At 43.6% G+C, this 24556-nt stretch overlaps 1 long non-coding RNA gene across 2 annotated transcripts in view; it reads left to right on the top strand.

Annotated features, from left to right (window-relative positions):
* The first annotated feature begins 1246 nt into the window (after positions 1-1246).
* LOC137521430 (uncharacterized) overlaps positions 1247-24556 on the top strand; it is a 73457-nt gene continuing 50147 nt past the window's right edge. For both annotated transcript variants that reach the window (XR_011022121.1, XR_011022120.1), the window contains exons 1-2: positions 1247-1303; positions 2967-3015. This is a non-coding gene — a long non-coding RNA (uncharacterized lncRNA). The remainder of the gene's footprint in view (positions 1304-2966; positions 3016-24556) is intronic.

Below are 24556 nucleotides of genomic sequence, written 5' to 3'. Positions count from 1 at the left end.
TTGCCATAACGACTTCCTGTGGCAATGCATTCCACATCTTAATCACTCTTACTGTAAAGAACCCTTTCCTAAATAAATGGCTAAAATGTTTTTCCTCCATGCGCAGATCATGTCCTCTAGTCTTTAGAGAAGGCCTAGGGATAAAAAGCTCATCCGCCAAGCTATTATATTGCCCTCTGATGTATTTATACATGTTAATTAGATCCCCTCTAAGGCGTCTTTTCTCTAGACTAAATAAACCCAGTTTATCTAACCTTTCTTAATAAGTGAGACCTTCCATCCCACGTATCAATTTTGTTGCTCGTTTCTGCACCTGCTCTAAAACTGCAATATCTTTTTTGTAATGTGGTGCCCAGAACTGAATTCCATATTCCAGATGTGGCCTTACTAGAGAGTTAAACAGGGGCAATATTATGCTAGCATCTCGAGTTTTTATTTTCCTTTTAATGCATCCCAAAATTTTGTTAGCTTTAGCTACAGCGGCTTGGCATTGAGTACGATTATTTAACTTGTTGTCAATGAGTACTCCTAAGTCCTTCTCCAAGTTTGATGTCCCCAACTGTGTCCCATTTATTTTGTATGGTGCTAGACCATTAGTACGTCCAAAATGCATGACTTTACATTTGTCAACATTGAATTTCATCTGCCATGTTTGTGCCCATATAGCCATCCTATCCAGATCCTGTTGCAATATGACACTATCTTCCTGAGAGTTAATGATTCTGCACAATTTTGTATCATCTGCAAAAATAGCAACATTGCTCACTACTGCATCTACTAGGTCATTAATAAATAAATTGAAGAGCACTGGACCCAGAACAGACCCCTGTGGGACCCCACTGCTAACAGTCTCCCATTTTGAGTACGATCCATTGACCACAACTCTTTGTTATCTGTCCATTAGCCAGTTCCCTATCCATGAACACAGACTCTTCCCCAGTCCTTGCATCCTCAACTTTTGCACCAGACTTTTGTGGGGAACAGTGTCGAAGGCCTTTGCAAAGTCCAAGTATATCACATCTACAGCATTCCCAATATCCATATTAGCATTCACTACCTCATAAAAGCTGAGCATGTTAGTCAAACAGGACCTGTCTTTAATCTTGTTTTTTTAACCTCAGATGTGTCCTTTATGTGCGTTAATAAAGAGTGTTATGTATTAAAGAATTCCTTTAGTATATAATTGTCAGTTGTACATAACAAGTAACTTGAAGTTTTACCATTTCCATTCTCCCTTCTCTGTTTCTTCTAGTGTGAAGAACATCTCGATGAATAAAAGTATGACTGCACTTAATAGAAACAGGTAGATATAATTGTTTTCAATCTTGTAAAGTAACAATATCATGATTGACCCATGCACAGCAAAAAAAATACGACTGACGTAGGCGGATAGTATCTTCCAGCATGTGGACATTGTGAGAGCTTCTTGTAGTCTATAGGAATAAAACAAATAAAACTCAAAAACATATAAAACACAAACATAATTTAAACATCTTATAATTATAGCATATACGATATGAGAAATATTAGTTAATGTGCAACATCATTAATTTAAACAATTCACCAAATGTTCACTGAATGTTCACTGGCAAACTCTTAGCAGTAACTTTTCTTAAAGGAATACTATCGATACCCAAGTGTTCTAAAATGACAGTGTGCAAATAATGTCTAAGTAGCTGTGTAAACATTCTCCTACTTTTCATGTTAAATATCAGAGGCAAAAACTGTAATTTATTTAGGGTAGGATTTAGCTATATTGGGACAAATCAATTGCAGAAGGGGTGTCTGATATGCAGCTCTGGCTGTGCATTGAAGCAGACTACAGAAAGCAAATATCAAAGTATGAAAGTATTATGATAACAGTAAACAAAGAGGTTGCTACTAAAATGTATACACCAGTGCTTAGCAGCACTTCCCAAACAATTCCTGTGTCAATTGAAAAAAATATGTGAATCGATAGTATTCCTTTAAACTAAATACCTCTTCCCCTTTTGGAGCCTGTAATCACATGACCACTACTCTAAAACCTAAGCTGCAGGGCAAATCATGTTTTCTTACAGTAGGCAGAAAAATATGACAGATCTGACAGGTTTTGGACTAGTCCATCTCCTCTTCGGATATTCTCAGTACTTCCTTTATTCTTTACAAAAGGACTCTATGGAATGGATTTATACAAATATTCCAACCAGCCTCACCTACTTGCATGCACACTTTTTTGGCTATTGGACTGAGAAATTGCTCTTTAGTAAGTGCTTCTGAAAATAAAGAGATCCCTGAGCATCCCCAAGGAGGAGATGAATGATATGGACGATAGTGACATCTGGTGACACCTGGGACAGCAGGGGCAGATCAAAGAGGTAAGATACAAGGCAAGAGTAGTACTGAGTGCACTCTATTATGATTTTGACCTGTATATGTATTAGATGAGGTGCAGATTTAAGATAATAGCAAATGTTTACAACTGTCAATCACTATGATGCATTTGTGAGGTCACTAGTTTGGGTGGGGTATTATGTAGTTTGTTCGATATATAAAGAGTAAGTGTGACAATATGCCATGTAACCACATGCCTTGATAAAGGGGGACCCTGCGTGGCCCCCGAAACAATTGTTGGTCCATCTTGTGGAAACTGGCACAATACATTTTATGTGCTTTTGACAAATAGTGTGCTGACGATTTTTGCAACTTTGGACTTTGATATGTGACACTGCCTTTGTCACCTCGTCAAGCACCCATAAATGAGTGGATGGTGTGCCGACTTCTCCTTGTGACTTTCCAAGGAGGAGATGGACTAGTCCAAAACCTGTCAGATCTGTTTACAAACTATTGTATATGACAGTGACATAGGAAAAAAGTAGTTGTAGTGCATTTTACTCTGGGACAAATGTAAATTTTATAAATATGCATTTTAAATGTTAACATTTTTCACAATAACGGTCCTTTAGATATTTTGGTTTTTTTTTCAGCAGGGAGGCGGAGCAACGTGCCAGGAGCTGACATCCCCGAGGCTACTAGGTAATTATACCTTGCTATTAGAAGAGGACCTGTTAAATTTATAATATACATTGAAAAACCCTTTAAAAACAATAGAATGCAAGATTTGTCAGGTTGATGGCACCACCCATTTAATTGTCAGTCAACAATTTTTTTAATGTCCAACAAGATAATTCCAACATTTTGAGACTATTGTCACTTTGTCAAGGTACACCATCCAATAAATGCATTATCCTCAGATGCTGTAGGCACAGGACACTAAATAGTGTGGAGTACTAGCAATCAGCATTGTGCACGGGGCCTATAGCTGCAGCTTTGAAGAGACAGACAGTAGTCTTAAAACGTTGGACCTATCTTGTTGCACAGTTAAAACATTTTGAGCACAGATTGTAATAGTGATTGTGGACACCTTACTGTAGGAAATTCAACACCCCAAATGTGCTACACTGGGGAGTTGGAATAAACCAGGTATATTTACATTATGCCTTGTTGCAACATACAAGATAGCACAGCAGGGAGTTTGTGATAGACACCCTGCATGTCTGAAGACTTGTGTTAAAGTTTGGAATCAGATCATTTTCTGTCCTTTTAGGGCACTTTTCCACTATCCTGCGATTTGCAATATGATTCCGATTGCTAACGGATCGCAAAATGCAGGGTACAGTAAAACTTATAGATACAGCAACAGCCATTTCCATTAGTGTGATCCGATTGCGTCACAATTTTGGCCCGAACGCAATAGTCACCCCGCCACATTTTTTATGCGATTGAGCTCTGCTATATTGATTATAGTAGCTCAATTGCAATCACATTAGTGGAAATTGAATTGAAAAGCATTGCGATCACGATTGCGTTTCATAGAGAAAAGAGCTCAGTCTCCCTTTCTGTCCATCAGTCTGTCAGTCCTTTCCTCTCTCTGCTTATCTATAATCCAAGCAGAAAACATTGGAACACCTTGGTTCAATAAGAGGTGGAGTGATTTAAAATGAGAGTGGTTGAAGCGATTGTCCTGTTTTTAAGGATTATTAAAGTTTGAAGTTCTTTAGTGAATATAATACTCTAGCACATAGTTATTTTTTTTTACTTGCATATTGTTTGCATGTTTGATCATAGAGAACAAGTCTATCCAAGGACATAAAGTTCAAGATTCACAAATCTTCATTATAAAATTGGAAAATGTTTTACAAGAGCGGTATGTTGTAGCAACCAATTTATCATTTAATGTAAACTGATAAAAAAAAGGGGGCAAATCGAATTGATCAATATAGGCTGCTGGTCTTTGTACACCTCCGTCACATCATCACAGTACTTATGTGGGTTGATATTACACACCATTTCTAGCTCTCTATATACAATACACCTATAATGTAGCACATGTGGTGTCCCACAGGAATCAGTAAAGGTATAATGTGCAGCACTGAGCCCCCAGTTTGAATATCTTCTATCTGTATGGATTTTGTAAGTTCTCCTCGTATCTGCGTGGGTTTTCTCTCGGCACTCCAGTTTCCTCCCAAGTCCCAAAAACATACAGATAAGTTAAAGCACACATGAACTCAGAGGGATTTGGGGGTGGCCATATGTATTTCCTTTTAAACAATACTAGTTAACTGGAAGCACTGCTGATCTTTCTGGCATCAATAGTGTCTGAATCACACACCTGAAATAAGTGACTATCCAGTCAGACTTCAATTAGAAACATCTGATCTGCATGCTTGTTCAGGGTGTATGGCTAATGCTGGGAATACACGGTACGTTTCTGTACCGTGTATCGACCAGCTGATCCGGCCAGCTGATAATATTCAGCTGGCCCGATCATGCCGCTCGACCCACGCCCGCTCTATTCCCGCCGGCGGACAATGGCAGGGAATCGAGCGGCTGATAAAGACCGCCGGCGGGGACGAGTGGCAATCGATCCGCGCGGATGAGCGGGGACGCGGCATGGTCGCGGTTGGGGTCGATCCGGTGGCTAATCGAGCCGCCGGTCGACCCGTCTATGCCCACCATAAAAGGATCAGCAGGACAACCAGGCAATCTACATTATTAAAAAGGAAATAAATACTGTATGTCAACCTAATCTCTATCACTTCAGGTGTCCTTAAGTGGCTTCCTCCTAAATTGGCTCTAGATTACAATGTACATATGACTATAGTAGGGATTAGATTGTGAGCCCCATTGAGGGACAATTAGTGACAAGACTACATACTCTGTAATGCACTACAGAAGATAGTGCTTTATAAATAGTAAATAATATTAAATAATAACTTACCTTATATCTTATAAAGTCTGTGGCGTTTTGTTACTAAGAAGACTTGTATGTACAGTAGGGTCTTTTCCAAGGTTCTGATCATCTCCAGGCACTCTTATATTGTTAATATGTGCCAGCCCTAAGACTTTTGGAGGCAGAATGTATTTAAATTTTCAGTAGCAATTCACAGTAGGCATAATGTTATTTGCTTAAAACACTTCACTTTACCTTGAAAAAATATTGAAAATCCATTTGTGGCTTATAGAATGACATCATAGTAGCTGTATAATATTTATGAAGCAATTAGTACAATAATTAGATTTACACATAAATGCAGCATTACAAATTTAAAGCAGAATTTAAGTGTTTCTATGAAGTAGCACTGCAACTTAATATGTACTTCTATATGGTTTTTTTTCTTTGTGTTTTTATTTACAGTATAAGACTTTTTTTTAATGAGTTATCAAAGTGGTGAAAACTGTTCTCTTTGTCTTTATCAGAAAGGTCTGGGGGAGATACTCATTGGGAGAATGATTGTGCTTGGACTACACAGAGGCAATGTACACTCCCCACTCAAATATACAGTGGTTTGCAAAAGTATTCAGCCCCCTTGAAGTTTTCCACATTTTGTCATATTACTGCCACAAACATGAATCAATTTTATTGGAATTCCATGTGAAAGGCCAATATAAAGTGGTGTACACGTGAGAAGTGGAATGAAAATCATACATGATTCTAAACATTAAAAAAAAACAAAACCTGCAAAGTGGGGTGTGCATAATTATTCAGCCCCCTGAGTCAATACTTTGTAGAACCACCTTTTGCTGCAATTACAGCTGCCAGTCTTTTATGGTATGTCTCTACCAGCTTTGCACATCTAGCGACTGAAATCCTTGCCCATTCTGCTTTGCAAAACAGCTCCAGCTCAATCAGATTAGATGGACAGCGTTTGTGAACAGCAGTTTTCAGATCTTGCCACAGATTCTCGATTGGATTTAGATCTGGACTTTGACTGGGCCATTCTAACGCATGGCTATGTTTTGTTTTAAACCATTACATTGTTGCCCTGGCTTTATTTTTAGGGTCTTGTCCTGCTGGAAGGTGAACCTCTGCCCCAGTCTCAATTATTTTGTAGACTCCAAGAGGTTTTCTTACAAGATTGCCCTGTATTTGGCTCCATCTATCTTCCTATCAACTCTGACCAGCTTCCCTGTCCCTGCTGAAGAGAAGCACCCCCAGAGCATGATGCTGCCACCACCATATTTGACAGTGGGGATGGTGTGTTCAGAGTGATGTGCAGTGTTAGTTTTCTGCTACACATAGCGTTTTGCATTTTGGCCAAAAAGTTCAATTTTGGTCTCATCTGACCAGAGCACCTTCTTCCACGTTTGCTGTGTCCCCCACATGGCTTGTGGCAAACTGCAAACGGGACTTCTTATGCTTTTCTGTTAACAATGGCTTTCTTCTTGACACTCTTCCATAAAGGCAAACTTTGTGCAGTGCACAACTAATAGTTGTCCTATGGACAGATTCCCCCACCTGAGCTGTAGATCTCTGCAGCTCATCCAGAGTCACCATGGGCCTCTTGACTGCATTTCTGATCAGCGCTCTCCTTGTTCGGCCTGTGAGTTTAGGTGGAAGGCCTTGTCTTGGTAGGTTTGAAGTTGTGCCATACTCCTTCCATTTCTGAATGATCACTTGAACAGTGCTCTGTGGGATGTTCAAGGCTTTGGAAATCTTTTTGTAGCTTTAAATTTTAAATTTCTTTAAATTTAAATTGCTTTAAATTTCTCAATAACTTTTTCACTGACCTGTCTGGTGTGTTCTTTGGCCTTCATGGTGTTGTTGCTCCCAATATTCTCTTAGACAACCTCTGAGGCCGTCACAGAACAGCTGTTTTTGTACTGATATTAGATTACACACAGGTACACTCTATTTAGTCATTAACACTCATCAGGCAATGTCTATGGGCAACTGACTGCACTCAGACCAAAGGGGCTGAATAATTACGCATGCCCCACTTTGCAGTTATTTATGTGTAAAAATGTTTGGAATCATGTATGATTTTCGTTCCACTTCTCATGTGTACACCACTTTGTATTGGTCTTTCACGTGGAATTCCAATAAAATTGATTCATGTTTGTGGCAGTAATATGACAAAATGTGGAAAACTTCAAGGGGGCCGTATACTTTTGCAAACCACTGTAAAGGTCCAGTCACAAAATGTGGGGTGGACATTGGAAAGTGCAGAACAGACCCATTGTTTTACATGGTCGGCTGAAGCATCTGATAATGACACCTCAGTCAATAATCTGACGTGTATACAGCAGGCCTCGACCGCCGCCAGGCTAGCAATTCACCAGGCACAACTACTCACCGCTCACCAAGCCCACCATGTGACATTACGTTTGCACTGCACTGATGGCTCCCCTCCCCGGATTGCAACAGAACACATGGTCATGTGTCTGTATAGCCTCGGCCCAGCAGTGTCCCCCAAGGAATCGGGTCCTGATCCCAGTCGGGCGACATCAGTCTATCATGTGTAAAATGGTTTTGGATAGGTATGTCCTTGTGCTGTCTACTGTAGTACATAATAGAATAAGGATCTTCAATGATCATTCAGAATTCTCTTACACCAAAATAAGAGGCCTATTTAACATAAAATAAAAAATAGCTATTGATATGTTAAATCAACAATCTTGGCATTTTTTGAAGGTGTTATGTGTAACTGCAGGCTTTATGTGACTTGAGCTGGAGGATTTTTGTTTTACTTTATGTTGTGTGACCGATAGTTCCTCACATACAGATTATTTGTGTGATTCGGAGAAGCAACCAGGGCTGGGCCGAGGTAGAGGCAAGAGAGGCTTCAGCTTCAGGGCGCAGTGTGGGAGAGGGCGCACAACTCACTTAGCTATCATTCCTCTATTGTGTATGAAGCAGAGTGAAATAAGAAAAGGGGATACATGGCAGTGACTGCAAGCCAGATAACTGGAGATTACGGTGTTGGGGGCCCTGGGGCGCCTCTTAGTCTAATAGCAATCAGTGTGTGACGGCTGAGGTGAGAGGGATGGGGAATGCACTTTGGTGCCTCAGCCTTGGGTGTTGAAGGACCTTGTCCCAGTTCTGGAAGCAACATTTTGTGCCTTTTTGACTGAGGTATGCAGTGACTTATTTTGTTAACTGAATCTTGCCAGCTATAGGGCCTTTGTGTGGGTTCAAGCTCTAGTTTTTGTTTTATTCATATATTTGCCACATTGATGATGTAACTGTAATTTGTGAAGGATATGTTGGCATTTACTAGTATGATAGGGACACCAGAATGAAACTGACCTTGTGGCTGTTTTAGGGATCACCAGTGCTTGGAAATAAAAACTGAAGGCAATCTGAATGCTAACTTTTGTCAGAAACATGTGTATAGCTGAGCTGAGATTTGATACACTAGGAGGCTACAGAGATATTAAATTCCAAAACACCATCAACACATATTTCCATTGTTGTCTGACCATGCTGATTGGCTGTTACCCATAAACATATGTCAATTTCAAAAACAGTCAGCAAAACACACTGTATATATTTTGACACACAATAGAAGTGACTGGCAACACCCACTGTGATAAATCATTGATGTATTTCCTGTCAACTCAATTAGCATTATTAGTCAAGATAATTAGGATCATGCAAACACAGGGTCGGGGCCTTGCGGGAAAGCAGTCCACTCCCGTCTGGGTAGTGGCCTTTCATCCTTTAGAGCCCACCCTAGGAGAGTCCATGGCAACCCCTGGTGATGGGGGTCAACAGGTATTCACTTCTTCTTACGAGATGTAATGTTCCATACTGTTATTTCATAGATATCACCACTTAGTATATGTCCTTACAGCACACAATTAATGTCCCCAAGGTAACATGATCTTATCTGTTACCTTCTGTTTTCAAAATATAATGCCATCAAGAATTCCAATATACTTGAGTGGTTTCCAGGTCCTGTCTAGTCCTACGGAAGTAGACAAGAATTATCCTGCACTCCTATCAGCATTACCAACAGTCAAAAGTTATTGAGTGCCAAAGACCAAAACAGTGGATGACTCTACTCCTGTTGATCCATTAAGTATAAGCCGGCACCTCCTTTGTTAAATATTACAGCTTTATTGTGATAAGTGCAGAATGCCAATGTTTCAAGATCACACAGGGTTTCTTTATCAAGGTATGAAGTTCTTGACAACATATGGCGAGCTGCTAAAAAAGTGTTCCAATATGTCAAGAACATGGACAGGGTGAGTTAAATAGAACTTTAATCCAGTATTGAATTTCATCCCAATCAGTAGCTGATACCACTTTACCTTTTCTCAAATAGATCATCAGGGACATCTGTATGGCTAATACTGTGGTGAAACACCTCCCACAGTGTGATGTCAGGACCATGGTCCTGACAGGTTACTGTCTAACCTTGTTGCATTGCACAGCTGTTTCCGACTGTCAAGCAAGCCATATCTCTCTCTGCGAAATGTTCGTTTACTTAGAGTTTTATGCACAGATCACATGACAGGGCTAAAGATGTCACCACCTGTGATAAATGTCAGAATGTAAATCAGGGAGAGGAAAGATTTTACAATGGGCAAACACTGGCTAAATAATATATAAATAAATATTTTAAATCACTGTGTACATACTGTAGAACAGTGCATAAGTTAGAGGGGCAGCTAGTCCTACTTCAGCATTCATGTCTCAGAGTGCAGTAGTGATGTGTGACTCTCATGAATGGTGAATGTGAAGGGTGACTCAAATGTATATGTAGCCCATTTTTTGGAAAAATGACTTTAAATCAATTAATTGAGGATCATGGTCATCAGACTCAAAGAACTCTGATAGAAACAAGATAGAAACTCACTGCTCCTCCAGATTCTTTCATTAGACACTGTGCACCCCAGAGGATATAACCACTATAGTTAATTGATATGCTTTTTCAATGGAAGGTGAGGGGTCAATTTACCTGCAATGTGGATCTTGACCTCAGGCCTTAGCCTAATGTGTACAGCCCTTTATTTTATTTGATTGTCCTTTTTGGCCCTGTTTTTATATTAATTATGGCTCTAGTGGCACTATGTTTATGTGGCTGACCAATCCTTGATTGTTGCACTAGACTAGTGAGTTTATAAACAGATTGTTCTGCTCTGTTCTCCTGCTCCTTAATATTGTAATTTATGGCCCATATGCAATTCACTTTTTCTCCTGAGTTATCTCCTAGGAGATAATTTTCGTATTCTCTTTAAAATAACTTTTAAGCATTTTACAATTGGAAAAGTACCCAAAAGTTGGTAAAAATTACTATCAAAATTATTTAAAGTATTTTCTTGCTGGCTGGTGGTTTTATAAGTATTTCATGACAAGGTGTGAAAATATTACCTAGGGGAAAACTCAGGAGAAAAAGTGAATTGCATAAGGGCCAATATGCTTTATCCTCTGCTCCGGCTGAATGACCCTCCTCCCAGTCTTAGTACTGGCAGGTGAAGGCACCCAAAAAAAGGTAATGTAAGAAACAAAAAATAAGATGGAGGGAGGTGTCTTCACCACTCCAGATGTAAGAACCCAAACCACAGGGTAATTAAATTTCTGACGTCCATGCTTGTGAACATATTTTAAAGGCACTTGTATTGACCTAAAGAAGCGGGCTGAGACCCGTGAAACACGTTGTCTTTTTAATCGTGCTGAATAAATAATTTAGGGCCCGTTTCCACTATCGCGGAAACCGCCGTGATTCTGCAGCGTTTCCCCGCACATGAATCGCATGGGGAAACTCTGCCATAGGGGAGACTAGCGCCGCGAGCAAATCGCTTGAAGTAGCGATTCGGCCGGCACTGGCCGCAGAATTCGCTGCGGAGGCTACGAAACTCATAGCCGTGCATGGCACGGCTCATGGGATTCGCCTGCGATCCCGCCCACCCGCTCAGTGACGGCGCGCGTCTCGCAGACGCACACTGCACTAGTGGAAACAAGTCCTTAATCTTTTTACATCTAACCTGTGGTTTGGGTTCTTCCATCTGGATTACAATACCTATTTTCGATCGCCTCCACCCCCAGTACTATACATTAGATCTACTTTGGAGGTGTTCACCTTCCGGGTGTGGTGTTTTCTACAACCAAGAACGACCAACTAGAAGTGCGACCATCCAGTTCCAGTAGGACCTGGATTACCAAGCGGGGAGGGTTATTTCCCCGTTGGCGATATATGTTGTTTGCAGGGACTGCAACCTACCTTTGTGAGTATAAATACTCTTATATTACAATAAAAACATCTAATACTCACAATACTGCACTATTTGGCACCTGGTCTCTCCTTGTTATATAGGTTACCATGGCATCCCCACGGTGACCACCTTTTCTTCCTCACTATCTTAATCCTCATGTGTCATTTCACTGCACCTGATATTATAAAAATGATTAGGGTGCTGATAGCTCTTACAACTCTTTATACATAACCATGGTTAGTTGGAAGCACCTCTGACTAACAGCACTTTGAGTGTTGCTTTTGGGTGTCACCTATAGATATAATAACTTGATTCTTGCCTTTGATTGATGGTACCTACACGAGGAACTGTCCACAAATCCAGCCAATTGTTGTGGCCTTTGCAAGTAGAATTGGCTTGAGAACAGCGGAATTTTTGAAGTGAATGTGTTGTCTCCATGCAGATGGCATCATATTTTGAGACCAGAACAGATGAGACCATGTTACCCTAAGAGACATTAATGTTGTTATGCTGAGAGGATGGCCATGAGGTTGAATGGTGGTGATATGAAGGAACAGTATTGGAACATTACATCGGTGTGTTTACATGAGCCTAATTCTTGTTTTATTATGCAAATTGATTAGATAGAAGGAATTACTGTATGTGTGATATAAGGATGTTTTTGCTCATTTTTATACTGTATATCTGCATAAGATAAAATAATACCCTGCATGGTCCCATAACAATTGTTAATATGATTGCAGGTGAATGGATTAATAAGTGTTGACTGTTGGATATACAGTGTGGTGTGCTGACCATTCTCGGACTATTTATGTGATTGAGTGTCCTGACACAGTATCTAATAGTGTTATAGATGTAACTGTGAAGGTAGTACATTATTTTCAATTGAAACCGTCTTCATTGTGGACTGGTGTGGCTAGTAAAGCCACTCTGAATCTCTTTTGCTACCTGTACAGCTCTCATCTAGGAACATACTGTAGGTCTTAATGGATAGATTGGCTCCTACTTGGGTTCAGACAACACTGCAGTAGCATCTTCTCTCTATTGCCTAGTACACACAATGAGATTTTATGGCATATTTACTACCAGAGCAATTATTTACAACATGTCCGATCTGATTTCCAATCGATTTTCCAATTGGTTTCCGTTCACTTGTACGAAAAATTGATCTGAAAATCATTCGGAAATCGGACATGTTGGAAATAGTCGATCTGGCAGTAAATCTGCCAGAAAATCTCATAGTGTGTACTAGGCATTATTAAAGAAGGAAAGCAATAACTGCTACAGAAGAACTCCTCCGAGCTATTTTTGGACTAGCTATTCTCTCTGGGATAGATGCCTCTATAATTTTCTGATAAAGCAGAACTTTTGAGGACTTGGCTGTTAGTGGACCTTTTTTGTGCTATTGTTTTTAGGACCAGTCTTCGAATTAGGATATTGTTGTAATTTTTACCCATTTCATTTTTTTTTCCAAAAAAGGCACCCAGCAGCTGTCTCTAAGGCATATACATTAACCTGAAGAAAACGCCTTGTCTGTTTTTCAATAATCTGTGTAAAATAAATTGAACAGTTGTCATCTATGTAGGCAATCCAAACCCTACCTTCTTGTTTAACAGGAGGTAAAAAACAGGACATCGAGAGACAAATATAGTGTAGTAAATCTTAGGCCTCTTGCACACTGCAAGCAAATCAGATTCAGATTCAGATTTTTAATCTGTTTTTACATCCGATTCCGATTCAGATTTTTAATCTTAACTGCATGCTGCGTTTTTTGATCCGTTTTTCTGTTGAATGTATTCAAGGAAAATCGGAAACGGAATCGGAATCGGAATCGGAATCGGAAAACGGATTTGCAGTGTGCAGGGAGCCTTAAAGAGATTCTGTACCAACATTTTCAGCCTTATTTCTTCTATCCTATAAGTTCCTATACCTTTTCTAGTTGCAGCCTTTTCTAGTTGCACTGTCTCTGTCTCTGTAATATATCTAATCTTCTTTTCTTGGTCAAGGTTTGCCGAGGCAGAGAGGAATGCACTGCCTCTGCTGTGATAGGGAGAAGTTATGCACACCCCCTCCACACCCCCTGCAGGCTGTGTATGCTTTGTTTATTAGTCACAGACAGCTCTCTGCTCTCAATTTCAGCTTGTCTGAGGGGGAAGGGAGCTGCCCATGCTGAGAAATTATGAGAATCTCTGACTGGAGTTCACTATGTAATAAAAACTTGCAGTATACTGTAACATGATTGATATATATATATATATATATATATATATATATATATATATATATATATATACAAACAACACTTCCTAGTTAGCGGCCATGTTTTTTGTTTGTGAACACTGCCTAAAACTGGCGATTAAAAGCCAGGAACACTGCGGGAGCGGCTGAAATGGCAAAGAGGGATCCAGGAGATCACAGTGACTCGATTTGGTATGTTTTTTATTGTACAAATCGGACAATACAGATTCTCTTTAACAAATGATAAATGTTTAGAGTAAATGCAGTATACTAACAAAGCAGGGTCACTACAAAGGTAACCACTGGAACAGCAGGTGGGGAGATTAAACCTGAAGTTGATCTCTGTAGATCAGGAAAGAAAGAGGCAACACCCCTCCACCAAGGATGGACTCAGATATTGTATGAAGGGAACAAAGACGCCAAAAGAATAAAATTCACTAAACTTTTTTAAACATAAATAAAGAGAAGGTAGTGGTGGTGGACTTACCTCCTCAAGCAGACAAACAAACTGTCGATTTCAACAGTGAACAGTTTTATTTATACACTCCAAGAAATTGTGCAACATGTTTCACAGGCGTAACCCCACTTCATCAGGCAGTATAAAACGGAGTATACAACAGCTGCAGATCAGTGTAACACTAAGCGCCTCTGGATCGCCGCTGGGAGACTGATATAGGCGCACATGATCTCCTGCAATCTCCCCCACAGGACTCACGCCAATTGGAGTGGAGCTGTCGGCAAGAAGTTAAGATGGTGATGGTAGGCTAAGCACCATTCATTCATATAAGGAGCAAGGAAGGAAACCTAAACTGACTAGCTTGAGAAAAGCTTGCAGATATCTTCAGAATCCAGAGGACACTGGGGGCTATTTGGTTTCTACCCAAAACCAGTATATACCAATACAGTATATACTGTAGTTTTTACTGGATCTAGCTTTTAAAATTAATTCATGCAATATGACCAGTTATTTTCTTTGTTTTCAAAGTTTTTATTGAAATTTTTAATAAATCGAACAGTACATAAAAGATATAAACAACATGGAAAGGACAATGGGAACAGCTTATACATATATCTTATCCACTACATATAAACTTAACTTGGTAGAGGGGGAGCAGGTATGATAACCAGTAGTTTAGTGTAACAACCATTAGAACGACTTAGAATAAGGTAACTACTGTCAGGAAAGCTCCTGTGAGCCCACAGAGGACTAAGTCCAGCTATCTGGGGCTTGCTAATGGATATTTGAGGAATAGGAGAGGGAGGGCCCGGTTAAACTGGGCTTTATGATTACTTTTCTGAACGTCATCCAGCAATGGGCAGGCGGAGCAGGAAAGATTATGACCTCAAAACGTCAGCGGAGGGCACTTGAGATTGAAGAGAGAACCAGAGAGGAAAGTGAGAGGTAGAAGAAAATAAGAAAAAAGAGAAGAACTAAGAAAGGGAGAGGGAAGAGAAGAAAACAAGAGTAGGGGGTCCACCTTACAGCCTCGTAATGGAGGACATCTCCAGACTTGGATGCTCCAGACGGATCCAGGGGTCCCAAATCTTTTCGAACTTCTTTTGGGAGCCCCTAAGGATGCTGGTGAGCCTTTCGTTTACCATAATAGAATTAATACTAGATTTTACTTCGTTGATGGAGATGGAAGGCTTCTTCCAGTTCCACGCTATCGTTATGGTGGCTGAGAGGACTATGGAAGCCAATTTATTTTGGGCAGAAGTTAGGGATCCTGTCTTTTCGTGCAATAAAGCTTGCCAGGGGTCTCTAGTAATTGGCTGATGAAAAAGGGAAGAGAGTAATTTATATACTTGACACCAAAACCGAGTGAGAAGTGGGCAGGCCCACCAAGTGTGTAGCATATTGCCAAGCACTCTGCAACCTCGAAAACAGTAGGGGCTAACAGATGGGAATACCTTGGCTATACGGGTCGGGACCAGATACCATCGGGTCATGACCTTGTAAGCGGCCTCGACTATGTATCGATTGCTGGAAACTCTACTCCAGATCTCCAACCAATCTTCTCTGTCTTTGGGGCCAGCAAGATCCATGTCCCATCTTGAGGCGTAAGGATGTGTTACTGGAGAAGATGGATGAGTTAGAAAGGCATATAGCATTGAAATCAGACCTTTGGTGTTATAGAGCGGTGGGTACAAATATTTTCGTATGGCGTTACAGTGTAAGGGTTTTTTTTTATCTCAGATAAGGGATTTAATCCAATGCCTTATTTGCAGGTAACGGAAGAATTATCTGGGGGGAGCCTGACATTTTTCTTGTATATCTGACCAAGAAAGGAATATAACCAGTTATTTTGCCCTGCTACAAAACATACACACATCAATACCAAGGGTTGGCCTTGTCACCTCTGTGTCCACATTCGTATGTAAATAACCAAGAGTGGGTAAAGAAAAGAATCAGCTCCCTTAAAATTTTCACCTTGTATTGTTTTTTAAGCCTGAAATGAAGACACACATACACACTAAAAAAAATGTTTCCGATATATTTCTTCAATGCAATACAAGCCAGGCGAGATATAAAACAGAAACAGTTCAAAATAAATAAACAAACCCATTAATATGTTCTCTCTCCCTCACTCTTATTTACAGAACTCAGTAAAATTGTATATTTACGGTTGATAGACTGCAATCATGAAGTCATTCCACATATTTTCAGTAGGGCTGAGGTTTGGGCTCTGACTAGACCAGTGGTCCTCAAACTAAGGCCCACAGGCCGAATGTGGCCCCCTGAGGCTTTTTTACTGCCCCCCCCCCCACACACACACAAAATGTATTACTTATAGATGCGGTCGGCTACATCTTTAATATATGGAATAGCAGTGCTGGCACCACCCAGCCACATGGAAGCCAGAAAGCAGTAATTCGCTGATTTCCAATCAAATTCCACATCAGGTCGGTGACACTGCTGTCCAATTGGACTGCTGCAGGTTGTCACCTGTGTATGCTTCACTGTCTTACCTGCAAAGATTTCTACATAATTTTATGTATACTCCGGCCCCCCAGCAGTCTGAAGTATGTTGACCCCGCTCTCGACCCAAAACGTTTGGGGACCCCTGGATTAGACCATGCAAGGGCATTCAACCTTTTCTTTTTCAGCAAGTGTATGGTCAATTTTGCTATATAATTTTGGTCATCTTGGTTGGTGAACCTTCATTTCACTGACAAGTGAAGTGTGGTCCAGTGTTAGTCGAGGAGCAGAAATGCAGACATCAAACCAACAAACGATGATTCCGGTGATACCTTTAATGAATAACTGTACATGGTTTATTGCAAGCTTTTGAAACGTTAAGTTTCTTTTTCAGGCATTATACAGCAGTGGTGCTCAAATACCCCTTTTTAAAATTCGAGTTTGGTCGAATTCGAATAGTAAATTATTCGAGGTCAGTCGAATATTCGAGTCGAATAAATTTTACTATTCGATTCGACCTCGGACTTCGAGCTCACTATTCGAGTCGGTATTCGAGCTCATTATTCGAGCTGACTATTCGAATTGGCCTTAAATAGCTTCCCAACACTTGTTTTGAGGGTGAATGATGCAAGAAACATATTTTTTTCCAAGTAACAACAGCAAGTGATTATGTGGGGATGTTCCTTTAAAAAAAAAAAGGTGAAAAGAGAAGTTGTGTCCAGAATTTTGTTCAGTACTGTATATACTTCTTCTTCTTCTTCTTCTTCTTTATCTTCTATATCTTCTTCTTCTTCTTCTATATCTTCTTCTTCTTCTTCTATATTGTCTTCTTCTTCTTCTTCATCTTCTTCTTCATCTTCTTCATCTTCTTCTTCATCTTCTTCATCTTCATCTTCTTCATCTTCTTCTTCATCTTCTTCATCTTCATCTTCTTCATCTTCTTCTTCTTCATCTTCTTCTTCATCTTCTTCATCTTCATCTTCTTCATCTTCTTCTTCTTCATCTTCTTCTTCTTCTTCTTCTTCTTCTTCTTCTTCTTCTTCTTCTTCTTCTTCTTCTTCTTCTTCTTCTTCTTCTTCTTCTTCTTCTTCTTCATCTTCTTCTTCATCTTCTTCTTCTTCTTCATCTTCTTCTTCTTCATCTTCTTCATCTTTATCTTCTTCATCTTTATCTTCTTCATCTTCTTCTTCTTCATCTTCTTCATCTTCTTCTTCTTCATCTTCTTCATCTTCTTCTTCATCTTCTTCATCTTCTTCATCTTCATCTTCTTCATCTTCTTCTTCTTCTTCTTCTTCTTCTTCTTCTTCTTCTTCTTCTTCTTCTTCTTCATCTTCTTCTTCTTCTTCTTCTTCATCTTCTTCTTCTTCATCTTCTTCTTCTTCATCTTCTCCTATATCGTCTTCTTCTTCTTCACTTATTTCTCTTTTCATTTTTTTTTTTTAAAGAAATGCAGCTATTTTTAAGCGTAACAACAAATAGCTGGTGGCGCACGCATGTTGGAAGCGCCATTGTATGTGCTCCCTGGCAGTGGAAACACACAGACAGCAGGAGGTAAATTCAGCAGCAGGAGGAGGATGAGTGTGTGGCAGCATGCAGTCAATGAGGCAGGCAGCGTGACATAATAGCCCTGGTACCTAGCGGTGATACCAGGCCGTAAATAAACACAACAGGAGGTCCCAGACAGCGGTCGTGCAGCCCACATTGTGTCCAATACACAACTGGGACAACACAGTTTTCAACCCGGGCACCTCAGAAAAATTAAACCTTTTTTTGTAATGGTTTTGTAGTTTTGGTTTTACAACCAATTACACAGATATATAGCTTTTTTTTGACGTAATAGCTGGTGGCAGAGTGGCAGCAGAAGGTAAATCTGTGTACCCTGGCGGTGGGAAACACAGACAGACAGCAGCAGCAGCAGGAGGAGGAATGGAGGAGTAATTATGTGAGCAGCTATTGTTTGACGTAATAGCTGGTGGCAGTGTGGCAGCAGAAGGTAATTCTGTGTACCCTGGCAGTGGGAAACACAGACAGACAGCAGCAGCAGGAGTAATGGAGGAGTACTGTGAGTGTGGCAGCAGGTAGACAGCGTGACATAATAGCCCTGGTACCTAGCGGTGATACCAGGCCGTAAATAAACACAACAGGAGGTCCCAGACAGCGGTCGTGCAGCCCACATTGTGTCCAATACACAACTGGGACAACACAGTTTTCAACCCGGGCACCTCAGAAAAATTAAACCTTTTTTTGTAATGGTTTTGTAGTTTTGGTTTTACAACCAATTACACAGATATATAGCTATTTTTTGACGTAATAGCTGGTGGCAGAGTGGCAGCAGAAGGTAAATCTGTGTACCCTGGCGGTGGGAAACACAGACAGACAGCAGCAGCAGGAGTAATGGAGGAGTAGTGTGAGTGTGGCAGCAGGTAGACAGCGTGACATAATAGCCCTGGTACCTAGCGGTGATACCAGGCCGTAAATAAACACAACAGGAGGTCCCAGACAGCGGTCGTGCAGCCCACATTGTGTCCAATACACAACTGGGACAACACAGTTTTCAACCCGGGCACCTCAGAAAAATTAAACCTTTTTTTGTAATGGTTTTGTAGTTTTGGTTTTACAACCAATTACACAGATATATAGCTATTTTTTGACGTAATAGCTGGTGGCAGAGTGGCAGCAGAAGGTAAATCTGTGTACCCTGGCGGTGGGAAACACAGACAGACAGCAGCAGCAGGAGTAATGGAGGAGTAGTGTGAGTGTGGCAGCAGGTAGACAGCGTGACATAATAGCCCTGGTACCTAGCGGTGATACCAGGCCGTAAATAAACACAACAGGACGTCCCAGACAGCGGTCGTGCAGCCCACATTGTGTCCAATACACAACTGGGACAACACAGTTTTCAACCCGGGCACCTCAGAAAAATTAAACCTTTTTTTGTAATGGTTTTGTAGTTTTGGTTTTACAACCAATTACACAGATATATAGCTATTTTTTGACGTAATAGCTGGTGGCAGAGTGGCAGCAGAAGGTAAATCTGTGTACCCTGGCGGTGGGAAACACAGACAGACAGCAGCAGCAGCAGCACACAGCAGCCCACTGTAGGTGTAAAATGTGTGGCTGCAGGCGACGTAATAGTCAAAGTGAACCAGGCTGGCTTAGTGAGCAGGAGCCAGGAGGTGGTAAAGGGTGGTAAGGCACATTAACGATGGTTCTTAGCCAGTTCATGTCCCCCTCTCGCCGACAACAGGGGCCAGGAACTCGCCTTCCACCCACGCCTGGTTCATCTTGAGAAACATCAGTCTGTCCACAGACTTGTGAGACAGACGTGAGCGTTTCTCGGTGACCACGCCACCAGCTGCACTGAAGCAGCGCTCGGACAGCACGCTGGAAGGGGGGCAGGACAGCACTTCCAGGGCGTACTGCACCAGCTCGCTCCAGATCTCCAGGCGCTTGACCCAATACTCCATGGGATCAACAGGGGCATCGCTGTCAAGCCCGCTGTAGGACCCCATGTAGTCAGCCACCATGCGGGTCAGGCGCTGGCTGTGACCGGAGGAGGATGCTGCTGCATGCACCTCCTCTCTAGTCACTGCTGCCGGAGCCTCTACAGTCCTGTAGAGCTCGTGGCTGAGAGACAGCAGGTCTGTGGGGCGCTTGCTGCTGCTGGATGCAGGCACCTGCTGCTGCCTCTGTGCTGGCTGCTGGACAGTGGGGGTGGAAGGCTGGGGGAAGGCTTCCTCCAAGCGCTCAACAAGGGCCTGCTGCAAGCTCCTTATTTGTTGCGCTGGGTCTCCTCCTGCAGGCGGCAGGAACTGGCTCAACTTCCCCTTGAGGCGTGGGTCCAACATCATGCTGATCCAGATGTCCTCCCTCTGCTTCATCTGGATCACCCTGGGGTCCCTGCGCAGGCACGTCAGCATGTGCGCTGCCATTGGGAAGAGGCGGGCCACGTCTGCTGGCACATCGACGGCAGTGCTGCTGTCCTCATCCTCCTCCTCTGCCTCGTCAGCCTCATCCTCTCTCCACCCCCGCACCAACTCAGCTGCACTGTGCTGCTCCCCCTCATCAGCAGCAAGGTCAGGGACCTCCACCAAGTCCTCCTCCTCCTCCCCCTCAGAGGTGGACTGTGCAGCTGCTTGCCGCTCCTGCTGGTCCAAGGCTGCCGCTCCCTGTTCCAGCAAAGCATCGAGGGCCCTGTTCAGCAGACAAACCAGGGGCACCCACTCGCAGACCATAGCATGGTCCCTGCTCACCATGTTAGTGGCCTGCAGAAAGGGAGCCAGCACTAAGCACACCTGCTGCATGTGCCTCCAGTCATCATCGGGGACGATGGACGGGATGTTGCTGGTCTTGTCCCTTCTCTGAGCGGCGGAAACAGTGGCCAGGGCAAGGTACTGGTTGACAGCGTGCTTCTGTTCAACCAGACGCTCCAACATCGCCAGGGTGGAGTTCCAGCGAGTCGGAACGTCAAGGATCAGCCGATGGCGTGGCAGATCCAGCTCCTTTTGCACGTCTTCCAGGCTCGCACAGGCTGCAGCCGAGCGCCGGAAGTGACGCACAACGTTCCTTGCCGTTTCCAGCAGTTCGCCCATCCCCTGGTAGGTGCGCAAGAACTTTTGCACCACCAGGTTCAGCACGTGGGCAAGACAGGGGATGTGGGTCAGGTTTCCCCTGTCTATTGCGGCAACCAAATTGGCCCCATTGTCGGCCACCACCTTTCCGACTCTGAGGCCTCTGGGGGTCAGCCAAATCCTCTCCTGCTCCTGGAGTTTGGCCAACACATGGGTTGCCGTCAGCTTGGTCTTCCCAAGGCTGACCAAGTGCAGCAGCGCTTGGCAGTGGCGGGCCTTCACGCTGCTGCTGAGGCGGGGGGTTTGGCCAGGTGTGCCGGAGGATGGCAGAGGATCGGAGGAACCTGCTGCAGTTCCCCTGACCCTGCGGGGTGGCACCACCCACTGTGTTGCTGCTGCTGCTGTGCCCGCTGCTGCTCTCCCATCCTCACCCCCTTCCACCAAGCTGACCCAGTGGACAGTGAAGGACAGGTAGCGGCCTGTCCCGAAGCGGCTGCTCCAGGAGTCCATGGTGACGTGGACCCTTTCACCAACCGCGTGCTCCAGCCCTCTCTCCACATTGGCCATCACAAAGCGGTGCAGTGCAGGAATGGCCTTGCGGGAGAAAAAGTGTCTGCTGGGGAGCTGCCAGTCTGGGGCTGCGCAAGCAAGCAGCGCACGAATGTCGCTCCCCTCCTGCACGAGCGTGTACGGCAGGAGTTGGGAGCACATGGCCCGTGCCAGCAAGCCGTTCAGCTGCCGCACGCGACGGCTGCTGGGAGGCAGAGCCCTAACCACCCCCTGGAAGGACTCGCTCAAAAGGCTCTGGCGTGGCCTTTTGCTGGCACGGGAATCAGCAGACACAGCGGAGGAGGCCACTGAGGACTGGCTGCCAGAACAGGCCTCAGTGTCGGCGGCAGGAGTTGCAGAGGGGGGAGGAGCAGTGCGTTTCCGCACTCCTGCTGGTGCTGCTGGAGGAGCAGGAGGGCGGGTGGCTGCTGTTGCTGCTGCTGCTGCTGCTGAAGGCTGTGCAGTGATGGGTGTGGTGCCACTGCCAGCACCAGATGCCTTCAGCCTCTGGAACTCCTCATGCTGGTGGAAATGTTTCGCAGCAAGGTGGTTGATGAGCGAGCTGGTGCTGAACTTTAAGGGGTCTGCACCTCTGCTCAACTTCCGCTGACAGTGGTTGCAAGTGGCGTACTTGCTGTACACAGTGGGCATGGTGAAATATCGCCAGATTGGTGACAGAAACATCCCCCTACGGCATGGAAGCGCTGCTGCCTGTCTCCCTGTGGTGGTTGGGGGGGGGGGGCTTGGGTGCGGCTGGTGGTGGTACTGGCAGATGCTGCTGCTGCTGCTGCTGAGCCTGAGACACCAGCTGGCTGTGGGACCTGCCTACTGCTGCCAATGCTTGCAATGATGCGCCTCCTTGCAAGGCCCACAAGCGCATCCTCCTCCTCCTCCTCAGAGCTGCTGAGGACGACATCCCCTGGAGGTGGTGGCACCCAGTCTCTGTCTGTCACCGGGTCATCATCATCCTCCCCCTCCTGAAACATGTCCTGCTGGGATGATGACCCCCCAAACTCCTCTCCTGATGCATGGATGGGCTGCTTGACTGTCGCCACAGTCTTGCTGTCCAATCCCTCATCCCCCAAAGTGCCCATCAGCATCTCCTCCTCAAGATCGCTAACAACAGCAGACAATTTACTCATGATGCCTGGGGTCAAAAGACTGCTGAATGACAGGTCGGCGAGTGACGGTGAACTGGCCTCCTCCCCAGACCCTGCTGGGCGGCTGCTGCGAACAGGGGTGGTGGTGGTGGTGGTGAGGGTGGAGGCCTCGGATGCAGAGCTGATGGCGGGCTGCTCATCCTCCGTCATGAGTTGCACCACAGTGTCTGCATGCTTTTCCTCAATGGGACGTTTCCGACCCGGCTGGAGGAAAATCGGAGCAGGTGCTACACGCTGCTGCTGCTGCTGTGTCTCTGCAGCGTGAGTTGCAGATGCTCCTGCTGGGCGGCGCCCAAGGCGTCCACGGCCAGTGGCTATGGGAGGAATGTTAGCCACTGACGCTGCTGCTGCTGCTGCGGAACTGTGCATGGTGGCGCGGCCGCGGCCTGCCACAATGCTGCTCCCTCTCCTCCTGATTCCCTTGCTGCCCTTCCCCTTGCCCAAACCGCGCTGGCTGCCACTTCCAGACATCTTCGATGTTTTGGGCGTATAGACAAAAGTTTTTTAAAAGGGCGGGTGAAAAGTGGGGTACTTTAATGGAGTGGGTTGGTGGGTGAGGTGACTGAGTGAGTGTTCCTAGTACAGTAAGTAAGTAGTAACAGTCAGGAAGTACAACTAACTAATTACAATAATCAATCAGTAATCAGAAGGAAATAGAGTGTGTGTAGTGTGTGTACACAGACAGTGAGTGCACACACGCAGGAGCTAGTAGCCTATGAACAGTGACTGAGTGTCCTAGACTCCTAGTACAGTAAGAGTAACAAGTAGTAACAGTAAGTAACTAACTAATTACAATAATCAATCAGTAATCAGAAGGAAATAGAGTGTGTGTAGTGTGTACTCAGACAGTGAGTGCACACACGCAGGAGCTAGTAGCCTATGAACAGTGACTGAGTGTCCTAGACTCCTAGTACAGTAAGAGTAACAAGTAGTAACAGTAAGTAACTAACTAATTACAATAATCAATCAGTAATCAGAAGGAAATAGAGTGTGTGTAGTGTGTACTCAGACAGTGAGTGCACACACGCAGGAGCTAGTAGCCTATGAACAGTGACTGAGTGTCCTAGACTCCTAGTACAGTAAGAGTAACAAGTAGTAACAGTAAGTAACTAACTAATTACAATAATCAATCAGTAATCAGAAGGAAATAGAGTGTGTGTAGTGTGTACTCAGACAGTGAGTGCACACACGCAGGAGCTAGTAGCCTATGAACAGTGACTGAGTGTCCTAGACTCCTAGTACAGTAAGAGTAACAAGTAGTAACAGTAAGTAACTAACTAATTACAATAATCAATCAGTAATCAGAAGGAAATAGAGTGTGTGTAGTGTGTACTCAGACAGTGAGTGCACACACGCAGGAGCTAGTAGCCTATGAACAGTGACTGAGTGTCCTAGACTCCTAGTACAGTAAGAGTAACAAGTAGTAACAGTAAGTAACTAACTAATTACAATAATCAATCAGTAATCAGAAGGAAATAGAGTGTGTGTAGTGTGTACTCAGACACTGAGTGCACACACGCAGGAGCTAGTAGCCTATGAACAGTGACTGAGTGTCCTAGACTCCTAGTACAGTAAGAGTAACAAGTAGTAACAGTAAGTAACTAACTAATTACAATAATCAATCAGTAATCAGAAGG

The sequence above is a fragment of the Hyperolius riggenbachi genome, chromosome 6 (assembly GCF_040937935.1).
Source record: "Hyperolius riggenbachi isolate aHypRig1 chromosome 6, aHypRig1.pri, whole genome shotgun sequence".
NCBI classification, from domain to species: domain Eukaryota; kingdom Metazoa; phylum Chordata; class Amphibia; order Anura; family Hyperoliidae; genus Hyperolius; species Hyperolius riggenbachi.
This window is presented reverse-complemented; position numbering and strand designations above follow the sequence as displayed.